Source organism: Leiobunum rupestre, chromosome 8 (genome assembly GCF_980474605.1).
Source record: "Leiobunum rupestre chromosome 8, qqLeiRupe1.1.hap1, whole genome shotgun sequence".
Classification (NCBI taxonomy): Eukaryota; Metazoa; Arthropoda; class Arachnida; order Opiliones; family Sclerosomatidae; genus Leiobunum; species Leiobunum rupestre.
Genome location: NC_143391.1, coordinates 56,239,784 through 56,254,686, shown reverse-complemented (window position 1 = coordinate 56,254,686; position 14,903 = coordinate 56,239,784). Strand labels below are relative to the sequence as shown.

Here is a 14,903-nt window from a genome sequence, read left to right as displayed (position 1 = left end):
TCTAGCCGTTGCCGTTGCCGTTGCCGATTCTGATGCTGCCGTGTCGCGCATATCTCTTCAACTGTTAGGGCTAGAAAAGTCAATGATATCTCTTTCGAGTGTAATATCTCGCCATTGATAGCCTTTCATATTTTTTTTAAATCGAAGCCCAAGAAGTTGGGCATTTGCCCAATTTACCGTTTTCGGTAGTTTGGCTTTGTTTGGTAGATATTTTGTTAAAAATTAAGTGGTGTAACGTTAAAAAATATTATTGGATAGGTTAGGATTCAGCGGAACTATCCCTTCGGCTATATCAGTAAATATTAATGTTACAGGGAATATAACCTCAGGTATTTCGTATGGAACACCAACGTTTGCAGCTCTGGCCGCTTTTGCCATTGGCTTTAGAAATGTTTGGCGCCTCTAAACAGGGAAATTTGTTAAGTATGGTAATTTAAGGGAGCCCGATTTTCGTGGTTTTATATTTTCGCCTGAAAGTCGACATAACGTTCCTTAATTTAAGTCCGATTTTGATGAAAGTTATATTTTTAAATAGCTGTTTTTTCCATATAACCTAGAATTGCAATTACGTTGCTTAATTTTAATTCTAAGTAAGGTTTTTTGGACAGCGTAATGGCGTATACGTACCCCCTCAACTGCCAACATTGGAAATACGCGTAGTTATAGCGACTATACGCGAATTTATCTCTGCCATTTTCCAAGGCCGTTCTAACATGACCCAAAGTAACAAATAAGTGTGTCAATTATCAGAGTAATACGCGATGCTTACAACGTATGGCCTGAAGTAACAAATAAGTGTGACACTTATCGGAGCAGTATGTGATGCTTGTACCGTATGAACACAAGTAAGAAATAAGTGTGATCAGAAGTAAAAATAAGAGTGACACTGATCGAATGAACCTTCGATGTTTTCAAAGTATGACTAGAAGTAACAAATAAGTGTAAATAAAATTATGTGGGGCCGTGGATATATATTGGTTGTGATACCGGCGTTGCAGGTTGCTATGAATAGCTCAAAGAAACTTAACACATTAGAAGGATTTTGTGTATTCTGACCGTCGTACGTCTTCTTTATATTATCCTATATGGAGAGATGACCCTAAAAAAGAGTGTCCAATGAAGATGGCGTCAGTGGTCACCGTCTAGCTGAGGATGTGGCGGAGGACCACCAGCTGGTTAGTCGGAGAACCAACACCTCTTTTATCCTTGGATAAAAAGTGGACCTCCATGTGAAACCTTTCGAAAGTACTTTTTGAACTCTATACTTAGTGACGTGCAGACAGTGTCAAACCAAGTTCAAACGCGGGCTTGCAAACCATACGTTCCAATTACGATATCAACTTAATTCTGCGCCATAGAAATGACAAATTTAATTTGGCGGGAGATATTGGTTTTCAATGAAACTTAATTGTTTTTACATACAATCCCTATTTATTTCTATTGAATAATATGATGTAAAAATTTTGGCATAATCTCATGTCGTAAATAGATATTTGAGGTTTTAAAAGTATTTCGATTAAGTTTTTCTTAAAAAAATGTCCTAATTGCGTTAACGGCATTATTTACTTTTTAAAGTAACAGTCTACTGACGGATTTTGTATTATTATGCCCACTCTTTATAAAGTGTTAATTGATGTTTTATATACGGTTAGTTGAGGTACTTTTAGTAGTAAATTCCTTTTTTGGAATGCTAAAAACGCTGTTGATAAACCGTTGATAAGCAGATTTTTAGCAGTGCTTATAGTGTAGGCTACTGTTTTATTATCTTATTTTAATGGTGAAAGTTGGGCACTATCAACCGCGATTTCGACCACAATCGAAAAAGTCGTGTGTTCCTTCGTCTAACCTTAAGATTACTATCATTGACATCATTACATTCACACTGTTTTGGACGGTATGCTATTAGAGTGTAAACTCAATTATAATGGAGCAAGAAAAAAATTTGCACTGCATTAATATTCTCAATACCATAGCAGAGCCTATAAATCTGAGCGCCAGTTCGGGATAAGGACGATTGAAACTGGTCATTCTTTCAAAGACATTAAGTAGTAAACGGTATAGAGAGGGGAATTACCGTCTGGTGATTGGAATAATCAGTCTGATATCTTATTCCAATCACCAGATGGTAATATGGTAATAGCAAGATCCTCTCTGCTTCCTACCCCCTCCCCCCTCTCAATCACCAGAATATCCAATCACCAGATTCTATCTGCTCTCCCATCCCCAATCGCTTTTTCTTATCGTTTCCATTCACCAGAATTTCCAATCACCAGATTCTATCTGCTCTCCCATCCTAAATCGCTTTTTCTTATCGTTTCCATTCACCAGAATTTCCAATCACCAGATTCTATCTGCTCTCCCATCCCCAATCGCTTTTTCTTATCGTTTCCGTTCACCAGAATTTCCAATCACCAGATTCTCTCTCTGCTTACCACTCCCCCTTTCCCCCTCCCTAAACTCCATAAATTTATGGCTATATTTTCTAATATCTAATCACTAGATTCTCTCTACTCTTTCCGTTCTCCAGAATTAGTTTTCCTAACATAGTTTTTACCCCTCCCCCCTGATCACCAGAATTCTTTAACGCTTCCAATCCCTATATCTCCCCAAGCCCTCTCTTTGTTTACCCCGTTAACTGTAATTTCTAATCTCTAGGCAATAAAAACAAGTTATTTACATTTAAGTATTTTTATTTTAGAACTTTGTTTACATGTTAGTAGGTACAATCAGATATTCCATTAAATGGTTATCTTGTACATTACACAATGAAAACAAATTAAACTAGCTAAGTTTACAGGTTAATTGATTATCTACGAGTAAATTAGTAAAATCTTGTAGTACTTGTTTACAGGTTAATTGATTATCTACGAGTAAATTAGTAAACTCTTGTAGTACTTCCGAAGGTGATTTACAAGAGCCAAAATAAGATTAGCAACTTGTATAAATAATTTAATTTAAAGTATTTGTAGTGTCTAACAGCAGTACCATCTATCACATGAGGGACAGTCACAATCGTCGACTTCTTCAGGTACAGGTGAGAAGCTTTTATCGATGACAGCAGTTGCTTTTGGCGTAGGTGTTATGTCCCATTCTTGCGAGATATACTTTTTTTCCCGAGGGTGAATTATCCCTTGACGGACAGCATGGGAAGGAAATGGCGGGTTCAAGTTCTGGTACGTCTCCTGATTCCCAGTTTCCTAAGACTCCATGGCACTTTTAACATCGTACATCATCATCACGTTGAATATAGTCGAATCCAGCCTTCGCTAGTTTATCTTTAGTGGCGTGCGGGTTTTTCCAGTGACGAAACGTTTCAAGTCGATAAGTTTCATTTTCCATAGCTGATCTAGACAAAATATGTTCTATTGTTTCAGATGATACATTCATTAAGCCTACATTCTAAACCTAAATTTATCACTAAGCCTACTAAACCAAATTTTCTCAATATGGTTAAATTTCTACGCTAAAATTCTCAATATAAACGCTTTTTTCAATATGCAAATTGTTTGGAAAATTGTCTAAAATATATATATATATAGTTTACTACAAAATAGAAATAGTAACTTACTTTCTACACGACCTAATTTAGGCCTAATTTTCTGTCTAATATATAAAAGAACGCCTAAAAATTTCATTTTAAATATAATAAAATAGAAACTTACTTTTTTCTCTTTGACGGTCGGAAACCCTAAGCCTATGCCGTATAATAGAGCTCACGAACGGCTGAAAACGGAGCAAAAACTGCGTGGCCTTCAATGGCTATTCCCTAAGACTTAAAGAATGAACGCTAAGTGGAAAAAAACCCCCACTGACGGTTTATCAAGAGGAGGACCTCTAACGAGACTTTTCTGAACCTATTATCGTGTGAAAAAAAAACCCATTGCTCAAAGTTCAGTTATCTTATTAAACGTGCGCGCGCACAGAAAAATGAACGAGTCACGTGAGAATCGGCACGTCACGAGCCCCTATCGAGAATTTTTGGAACTATGATATTCTACGTGAAAAAAACCCATTGCTCAAAGTTCAGTTTTCTTATTAAACAAGCGCGCGCACAGCAAAATGAACGAGTCACGTGAGAATCGTACGTCACGAGTCCCTATCGAGAATTTTTGGTACTATGAAATTCTACGTGAAAAAACCCATTGCTCAAAGTTCAGTTTTCTTATTAAACAAGCGCGCGCACAGCAAAATGAACGAGTCACGTGAGAATCGGCACGTCACGAGCCCCTATCGAGAATTTTTGGAACTATGATATTCTACGTGAAAAAAACCCATTGCTCAAAGTTCAGTTTTCTTATTAAACAAGCGCGCGCACAGCAAAATGAACGAGTCACGTGAGAATCGGTACGTCACGAGTCCCTATCGAGAATTTTTGGTACTATGAAATTCTACGTGAAAAAACCCATTGCTCAAAGTTCAGTTTTCTTATTAAACAAGCGCGCGCACAGCAAAATGAACGAGTCACGTGAGAATCGGTACGTCACGAGTCCCTATCGAGAATTTTTGGTACTATGAAATTCTACGTGAAAAAACCCATTGCTCAAAGTTCAGTTTTCTTATGAAACAAGCGCGCGCACAGCAAAATGAACGAGTCACGTGATAATCGGCACGTCACGAGCCCCTATCGAGAATTTTTGGAACTATGATATTCTACGTGAAAAAACCCATTGCTCAAAGTTCAGTTTTCTTATTAAACAAGCGCACGCACAGCAAAATGAACGAGTCACGTGAGAATCGGCACGTCACGAGCCCCTATCGAGAATTTTTGGAACTATGATATTCTACGTGAAAAAACCCATTGCTCAAAGTTCAGTTTTCTTATTAAACAAGCGCGCGCACAGCAAAATGAACGAGTCACGTGAGAATCGGTACGTCACTGAAAATAGGGGAAGTGTCCTCACTAGAGTTCTTTTATCAATATATGTAATTAAGGATTATTTCAAAGTTTAGATGGCGCCAGGGTTCTCAAAGCAGTGATATTAAAAGATCTCAACGGGTGGAATTGGAGAAACGCTAAAAATATTCTCGACATATTCATTCTCCCCGAGTATAAATAAATACATTCGTGGCGTTGTAGTAGGATTTTAAGAAAAAAAATTAAATACGGAAAATCAATTATTTTATTTTAAAGGTTTGAAATGTCTTCACTTGAGATGTCCCACCAAACAATTTCAACATCTTCGATGTAGGCTAACTCATCCGGGGCATCCCAAAAATAATGTTTTTTCTTGAATATTGAACATTGCTTGTATTCCCCGTATCGGTTAATCTGAATACAACAAGGAACAAAGAAAAAGAGAGATATACTTAGATATTATTTTATAAAAAATTTCTAATAAGGTATAGAAAATGAAGAAATTCAAACATAAAAGATAAACTTAGAAATAAGTTTTTATGATAATGAGGAATTACTATTTTACCTCTTAACCCAAAAAATATATTTGGGTCGTAACCTTCGGGTACTTCGGTCCAACTAAAAGAAAAAAAGTATTATTAAATCTTACTATACTTGAAAATTCCAAGAGATTATTATTAAAATTCTTACCTTTTAAAACAATTTTCGAACGACATTTTGTTTTTTGCGTTATACGCGTAGTTGTAGTGATCGTATTATGAATCTTTCATTTTCATTTCAGAGGTATATATACATAAGGGCCATACAACCTCGATAGTTAAGAAACAGTTTTGAATAAAAAGATAATTAGAAGTCATCCAAAGTTTAGGAATGATTGTTTGAATAAACAACAAAATTTCTATTATCATTTATTTCTCATTGAAATCTGAGCCTAATATAATCAGGTATCGTACGTGGTTTTTCCTAGAAAATAAAATTTCCTCTCCGATTATAATCACGTTTCGTAGACTTAAATAAATTTATTCGATTCATTTTAAGTACGTAAATCTGTTTTAGTCCTATTAACGCCTATTTTAGACCTATGTACGTCTGTAGACGTGTTTCAACAACAGACATGAAAATATTAATTAATTTGGACAGGTAGATTGTTCAGATCAGTACTTTAAGTCGATGATTAAACATATCCTTTCTGGCCAAGTACCGAAATTGTGTACGTCATTCAGAAAAGAGGATTAGGGAAAAATTTCCATTAACGTAGCATAATACAAAAAATGTCTACTACGCGGTATGAAATTAATTATTTGCGCCTTTAGAGGTGTTTCAACAAAAAGACATGAAAATATTAATTAATTTGGGAATATATTCGATGCTTACTGGTTTTTTACCAGTTCATTTTAAGTACGTTAATCTATTTTAGTCCTATTTACGCCTATTTTACGCCTATGTGCGCCAGTAGAAGTGTTTCAACAAAACGACATGAAAATATTAATTAATTTGGAAATATATTTGATGCTTACTTGTTTTTTACCAGTTCATTTTAAGAACGTTAATCTATTTTAGTCCTATTTACGCCTATTTTAAGCCTATGTGCGCCAGTAGAAGTGTTTCAACAAAAAGACATGAAAATATTAATCCATTTGGAAATATATTCGATGCTTACTGGTTTTTTTACCAGTTCATTTTAAGTACGTTAATCTATTTTAGTCCTATTTACGCCTATTTTGGGCATATGTGCGCCTTTATAAGTGTTTCAACAAAACGACATGAAAATATTAATTAATTTGGAAATATATTCGATGCTTACTGGTTTTTTACCAGTTCATTTTAAAGACGTTAATCTATTTTAGTCCTATTTACGCCTATTTTAAGCCTATGTGCGCCAGTAGAAATGTTTCAACAAAAAGACATGAAAATATTAATTAATTTGGAAATATATTCGATGCTTACTGGTTTTTTTACCAGTTCATTTTAAGTACGTTAATCTATTTTAGTCCTATTTATGCCTATTTTAGGTCTATGTTCGCCTGTAGATGTGACTTACTTTATGCCTTGTACGTTGGGTGGAGAAAAATCGGCTGCAAGAGCTTCTTGTTGCACTTAACCATTGTATACGATTTCGATAGTAGATAAAACCTAAACTCCAAATTATTCCACCTATTTAAACCATGGTCTAAGTTTTATATCTTTGTTTATTCGTTTAGGGGTTTTCATTTGTTCCACCCAAGCACTTGTCAAATTCCCAAAGAGATGCGATGGTAGTCCAGATCGAACAACGGCTTCTGCGCGGACTCGTTGTTTATCAATTTCCGCTTCTACTTTGCCTAAGTTTACTTTGTGAGGGTTTAGACTGCAACGTCTAATATGTCGACTCAGTTGTGATTTAAACGATTTATTGCACGTTGTACACGATGTACGTTTACATTTACGGGTTCTAAATTTATAGCTACGTATTCGTTTCTCGCAACTTGGACACTGAATATATTTGTTTCGACCCATTTGGAATATATTCAAAGGAGACAAACACGTACTTTTTACTCGAACCGAGTCTATTCATAAACTGTTCTCGTGTTTTGGGGGGATCTCCGTATACAAAGTTTAAAATGTGTGTTCTGAGGGTAGAAATAATATCAGCCCTATTTTGATGTTCTTCCACGTTAAGTGTTTCAGATAACGTTTACTTATTCCGCACCTTCCATCCATTTTTTTCACATTAATTTGATATAATTCCTACAATTCTGTAGGAGTATAAATTCAGCAGCACTATTTTTCTCAGCCGAATAACGCAATTTTCAAAGTGCTACGCGTCTAACTTTAATTTAGATTGCCTTGAAGCCAAGTATTTAACAAATTGTGTAACCAAGTAGATGGACCTTTAAACAATTTTTCAGTCATAAAGTCAAGGAAATGTTCAAATATACTTGTATTTGGTCATTTTGATGGTCAAATAGCCCAGTATGGAACTGCCCGCGCCCCGTCGGTGCCCCGTTTCACATTTCAGACGTCGATGGTGGCGCGGGCACCATCGGGGCGCGGGCAGTTCCATACTGGGCTATTTGACCATCAAAATGACCAAATACACGTATATTTGAACATTTCCTTCATTTTATACTGAAAAATTGTTTAAAGGTCCATCTACTTGGTTACACAATTTGTTAAATACTTGGCTTTAAGGCCATCTAAATTAAAGTTAGAAGCGTAGCACTTTGAAAATGCGTTATTCGGCTGATAAAAATAGTGCTGCTGAAATTATACTCCTTGCATAGTTGGGACTTACCAAACACGTTTTTACCAAGGCTTAGTGTGTTATTTTATATTATAATTCTGACACCTCATTGTATGATCTTCCCCAACGCGACCATAATTAACATTTTTTCAATTCAAAATTAAGAATTTCACATTAATTATATTAAATCAAAATAGCTCATTATTGAAAATAGAAATAAAGTAAGTGAAACTATCAAACGATTTTGCACCAGCTTACGTGTTAAGGAAATGCGTGTTAAGTTTAACTACCCTTTCACTTGAAATAATATCTAATACACTATTTTGCTGTTAAAAATAAACTTAAATAAACTGAAATAGTTTGTTCAGAAATTGATATAAGTGTTTTACTAAAAGAAATAGCGTTTAACTAAAAATTGTCTTATATATGTTAAAAATAATAGCACGTTTCTTAAATATTTTTATTATTAGTAAAAAAAATATATGTTAGATTTACAGGTATAGCGATTCACGATTAGAATTTTATTATCAACGATCGTTATCTAGTTATCTAATCTCATTGTATGCCATTTCTTATCTTGATAAGTTTACGTTTCACGGATATTTAAAATATCAATCTGTCAAAACCCGTATAATACATTGGAAAGTAGAATTTCGTAGTGCCGAATATTCTCGATAGGGGTAGCCATTATCACGTTACAACGTGGTTCTTGTTATGGAACTTATGACAATAAGCTTTAAACTTGGCTTATCTTTGATAAAAACGTCTCTTATTCCAAAGAACTTGTATATTTATCGAGAATGTACTTGCCCTTTTAGATATTTTGGAGGAAAAGGCCCTCTGAAATTTATGATTATTTACTTAAATATTCCATTGCAATCTTTCCTTAACCTAAGCAGTGTTTATCCTTTATATTTAAATATAACATATTATGTTTTTTATATTGACAACATTCAGATTAATCAGAAGCGATGATATAAGAAAAAGTTTTTATTGGATTATCCATTTCAGAAGATCAACGCCCGTGAATGAATAAGGCTAAATTTGGAATGATGTAATGAATAAGGGAATTGTACATAGCATAAAACTGAATTGTAGGAATTATATCAAATTAATGTGAAAAAAATGGATGGAAGGTGCGGAATAAGTAAACGTTATCTGAAACACTTAACTTGGAAGAACATCAAAATTGGGCTGATATTATTTCTACCCTCAGAACACACATTTTAAACTTTATATACGGAGATCCCCCCAAAAATCGAGAACAGTTTATAAATAGACTCGAATGGAGTAAAACGTACGTGTTTGTCTCCTTTGGATATATTCCAAATGGGCGAAACAAATATATTCAGTGTCCAAGTTGCGAGAAACGAATACGTAGCTATAAATTAAGAACCCGTAAATGTAAACGTACATCGTGTACAACGTGCAATAAATCGTTTTAATCACAACTGAGTCGACATATTAGACGTTGCAGTCTAAACCCTCACAAAGTAAACTTAGGCAAAGTAGAAGCGGAAATTGATAAACAACGAGTCCGCGCAGAAGCCGTTGCTCGATCTGGACTACCATCGCATCTCTTTGGAAATTTGACAAGTACTTGGGTGGAACAAATGAAAACCCCTAAACGAATAAACAAAGATATAGAACTTAGACCATGGTTTAAATACGTGGAATAGTTTGGAGTTTAGGTTTTATCTACTATCAAAATCGTATACAATGGTTAAGTGCAACACGAAGCTAATGCAGCCGATTTTTCTCCACCCAACGTACAAGGCACAAAGTAAGTGCCCTCTACTGGGGGAACATAGGCGTAAATAGGACTGAAATAGATTAACATACTTAAAATGAACTGGTAAAAAACCAGTAAGCATCGAATATATTTAAAAATTAATTAATATTTTCATGTCTTTTTGTTGAAACACTTCTACAGGCGAACATTGGCCTAAAATAGGCGTAAATAGGACTAAAATAGATTAACGTACTTAAAATGAACTGGTAAAAAACCAGTAAGCATCGAATATATTTCCAAATTGATTAATATTTTCATGTCTTTTTGTTGAAACACTTCCACTGGCGCATATAGGCTTAAAATAGGCGTAAATAGGACAAACAAAGATATAGAACTTAGACCATGGTTTAAATACGTGGAATAGTTTGGAGTTTAGGTTTTATCTACTATCAAAATCGTATACAATGGTTAAGTACAACACGAAGCTAATGCAGCCGATTTTTCTCCACCCAACGTACAAGGCACAAAGTAAGTGCCCTCTACTGGCGCACATAGGCGTAAATAGGACTATAATAGATTAATGTACTTAAAAAGAACTGGTAAAAAACCAATAAGCATCGAATAAATTTCCAAATTAATTAATATTTTTATGTATTTTTCTTGAAACACTTCTACTGGCGCACATAGGCTTAAAATAGGCGTAAATAGGACTAAAATAGATTAACGTACTTAAAATGAACTGGTAAAAAACCAGTTAGCCAGAAAGCATCGAATATATTTCCAAATTGATCAATATATTCATGTCTTTTTGTTGAAACACTTCTACTGGCGCAAGTACTTCAAATTAACTGGTAAAAAACCAGTAAGCATCGAATATATTTCCAAATAAATTAATATTTTCATGTCTTTTTGTTGAAACACTTCTTCTGGCGCACATAGGCTTAAAATAGGCGTAAATAGGACTAAAATAGATAAACGTACTTAAAATGAACTGGTAAAAAACCATAAGCATCGAATATATTTCCTTATTAATTAATATTTTCATGTCTTTTTGTTGAAACACTTCTACTGGCGCACATAGGCCCAAAAGAGGCGTAAATAGGACTAAAATAGATTAACGTACTTAAAATAAACTGGTAAAAAACCAGTAAGCATCGAAAATATTTCAAAATTAATTAATATTTTCATGTCTTTTTGTTGAAACACTTCTACTGGCGCACATAGGCTTAAAATAGGCGTAAATAGGACTAAAATAGATTAACGTACTTAAAATGAACTGGTAAAAAACCAGTAAGCATCGAATATATTTCCTAATAAATTAATATTTTCATGTCTTTTTGTTGAAACACTTCTACTGGCGCACATAGGCTTAAAATAGGCGTAAATAGGACTAAAATAGATTAACGTACTTAAAATGAACTGGTAAAAAACCAGTAAGCATCGAATATATTTCCTAATTAAATAATATTTTCATGTATTTTTGTTGAAACACTTCTACTGGCGCACATAGGCTTAAAATAGGCGTAAATAGGACTAAAATAGATTAACGTACTTAAAATGAACTGGTAAAAAACCAGTAAGCATCGAAAATATTTCCAAATTAATTAATATTTTCATGTCTTTTTGTTGAAACACTTCTACTGGCGCAAGTACTTCAAATTAACTGGTAAAAAACCAGTAAGCATCGAATATATTTCCTAATTAATTAATATTTTCATGTCTTTTTGTTGAAACACTTCTACTGGCGCACATAGGCCCAAAAGAGGCGTAAATAGGACTAAAATAGATAAACGTACTTAAAATGAACTAGTAAAAAACCAGTAAGCATCGAAAATATTTCCAAATTAATTAATATTTTCATGTCTTTTTGTTGAAACACTTCTACTGGCGCACATAGGCCCAAAAGAGGCGTAAATAGGACTAAAATAGATAAACGTACTTAAAATGAACTGGTAAAAAACCAGTAAGCATCGAATATATTTCCAAATAAATTAATATTTTCATGTCTTTTTGTTGAAACACTTCTTCTGGCGCACATAGGCTTAAAATAGGCGTAAATAGGACTAAAATAGATTAACGTCTTTAAAATGAACTGGTAAAAAACCAGTAAGCATCGAATATATTTCCAAATTAATTAATATTTTCATGTATTTTTGTTGAAACACTTCTAAAGGCGCACATATGCCCAAAATAGGCGTAAATAGGACTAAAATAGCTTAACGTACTTAAAATGAACTGGTAAAAAACCAGTAAGCATCGAATATATTTACAAATTAATTAATATTTTCATGTATTTTTGTTGAAACACTTCTACTGGCGCACATAGGCTTAAAATAGGCGTAAATAGGACTAAAATAGATAAACGTACTTAATATGAACTGGTAAAAAACCAGTAAGCATCGAATATATTTCCTAATTAATTGATATTTTCATGTCTTTTTGTTGAAACACTTCTACTGGCGCACATAGGCTTAAAATAGAAGTAAATAGGACTAAAATAGATTAACGTACTTAAAATGAACTAGTAAAAAACCAGTTAGCCAGAAAGCATCGAATATATTTCCAAATTTATTAATATTTTCATGTATTTTTGTTGAAACACTTCTACTGGCGCACATAGGCTTAAAATAGGCGTAAATAGGACTAAAATAGATAAATGTACTTAAAGAGAACTGGTAAAAAACCAGTAAGCATCGAATATATTTTCAAATTGATTAATATTTTCATGTCTTTTTGTTGAAACACTTCTACTGGCGCACATAGGCCCAAAAGAGGCGTAAATAGGACTAAAATAGATTAAAGTACTTCAAATTAACTGGTAAAAAACCAATAAGCATCGAATATATTTCCAAATAAATTAATAATTTCATGTCTTTTTGTTGAAACACTTCTTCTGGCGCACATAGGCTTAAAATAGGCGTAAATAGGACTAAAATAGATTAACGTACTTAAAATGAACTGGTAAAAAACCAGTAAGCATCGAAAATATTTCAAAATTAATTAATATTTTCATGTCGTTTTGTTGAAACACTTCTAAAGGCACACATAGGCCCAAAATAGGCGTAAATAGGACTAAAATAGCTTAACGTACTTAAAATGAACTGGTAAAAAACCAGTAGGCATCGAATATATTTCCAAATTAATTAATATTTTCGTGTATTTTTGTTGAAACACTTCTACTGGCGCACATAGGCTTAAAATAGGCGTAAATAGGACTAAAATAGATTAACGTCTTTAAAATGAACTGGTAAAAAACCAGTAAGCATCGAATATATTTCCAAATTAATTAATATTTTCATGTCTTTTTGTTGAAACATTTCTACTGGCGCACATAGGCTTAAAATAGGCGTAAATAGGACTAAAATAGATTAACGTCTTTAAAATGAACTGGTAAAAAACCAGTAAGCATCGAATATATTTCCAAATTAATTAATATTTTCATGTCGTTTTGTTGAAACACTTATAAAGGCGCACATATGCCCAAAAAAGGCGCAAATAGGACTAAAATAGATTAACGTACTTCAAATGAACTGGTAAAAAACCATTAAGCATCGAATATATTTCCAAATTAATTAATATTTTCACGTCTTTTTGTTGAAACACTTCCACTGGCGCACATATGACTAAAATAGATTAACGTCTTTAAAATGAATTGGTAAAAAACCAGTAAGCATCGAATATATTTCCAAATTAATAAATATTTTCATGTCTTTTTGTTGAAACACTTCTAAAGTCGCACATAGGCCCAAAATACGCGTAAATAGATATACGTACTTAAAATGAACTGGTAAAAAACCAGTAAGCATCGAATATATTTCCAAATTAATTAATATTTTCATGTCTGTTGTTGAAACACGTCTACAGACTACATAGGTCTAAAATAGGCGTTAATAGGACTAAAACAGATTAACGTACTTAAAATTAATCGAATATATTTATTTAAGTCTACGAAACGTGATTATAATCGGAGAGGAAATTTTATTTTCTAGGAAAAACCACGTACGATACGTGATTATATTAGGCTCAGATTTCAATGAGAAATAAATGATAATATAAATTTTGTTGTTTATTCAAACAATCATTCCTAAACTTTGGATGCCTTCTAATTATCTTTTTATTCAAAACTGTTTCTTAACTATCGAGGTTGTATGGCCCTTATGTATATATACCTCTGAAATGAAAATGAAAGATTCATAATACGATCACTACAACTACGCGTATAACGCAAAAAACAAAATGTCGTTCGAAAATTGTTTTAAGAGGTAAGAATTTTAATAATAATCTCTTGGAATTTTCAAGTATAGTAAGATTTAATAATACTTTTTTTCTTTTAGTTGGACCGAAGTACCCGAAGGTTACGACCCAAATATATTTTTTGGGTTAAGAGGTAAAATAGTAATTCCTCATTATCATAAAAACTTATTTCTAAGTTTATGTTTGAATTTCTTCATTTTCTATACCTTATTAGAAATTTTTTATAAAATAATATCTTTTATTAGTTTGACCTAAAATGCTAAGTATATCTCTCTTTTTCTTTGTTCCTTGTTGTATTCAGATTAACCGATACGGGGAATACAAGCAATGTTCAATATTCAAGAAAAAACATTATTTTTGGGATGCCCCGGATGAGTTAGCCTACATCGAAGATGTTGAAATTGTTTGGTGGGACATCTCAAGTGAAGACATTTCAAACCTTTAAAATAAAATAATTGATTTTCCGTATTTAATTTTTTTTCTTAAAATCCTACTACAACGCCACGAATGTATTTATTTATACTCGGGGAGAATGAATATGTCGAGAATATTTTTAGCGTTTCTCCAATTCCACCCGTTGAGATCTTTTAATATCACTGCTTTGAGAACCCTGGCGCCATCTAAACTTTGAAATAATCCTTAATTACATATATTGATAAAAGAACTCTAGTGAGGACACTTCCCCTATTTTCAGTGACGTACCGATTCTCACGTGACTCGTTCATTTTGCTGTGCGCGCGCTTGTTTAATAAGAAAACTGAACTTTGAGCAATGGGTTTTTTCACGTAGAATATCATAGTTCCAAAAATTCTCGATAGGGGCTCGTGACGTGCCGATTC

General features: G+C 33.4%; 2 long non-coding RNA genes across 2 annotated transcripts; one reads left to right on the top strand and one right to left on the bottom strand.

Moving 5' to 3' along the window:
- Positions 1 to 5,102: 5,102 nt before the first annotated feature.
- Positions 5,103 to 5,474, bottom strand: LOC149933756 (uncharacterized). The gene is made up of 2 exons (XR_016472937.1): positions 5,421 to 5,474; positions 5,103 to 5,269 (listed from the first exon to the last, which is right to left on the bottom strand). It is a non-coding gene; the product is annotated as an uncharacterized LOC149933756 (long non-coding RNA).
- An 8,540-nt stretch (positions 5,475 to 14,014) lies between these two features.
- Positions 14,015 to 14,532, top strand: LOC149933755 (uncharacterized). Its single transcript, XR_016472783.1, has 3 exons — positions 14,015 to 14,072; positions 14,145 to 14,197; positions 14,366 to 14,532. It is a non-coding gene; the product is annotated as an uncharacterized LOC149933755 (long non-coding RNA).
- The last annotated feature ends 371 nt before the right edge of the window (positions 14,533 to 14,903 follow it).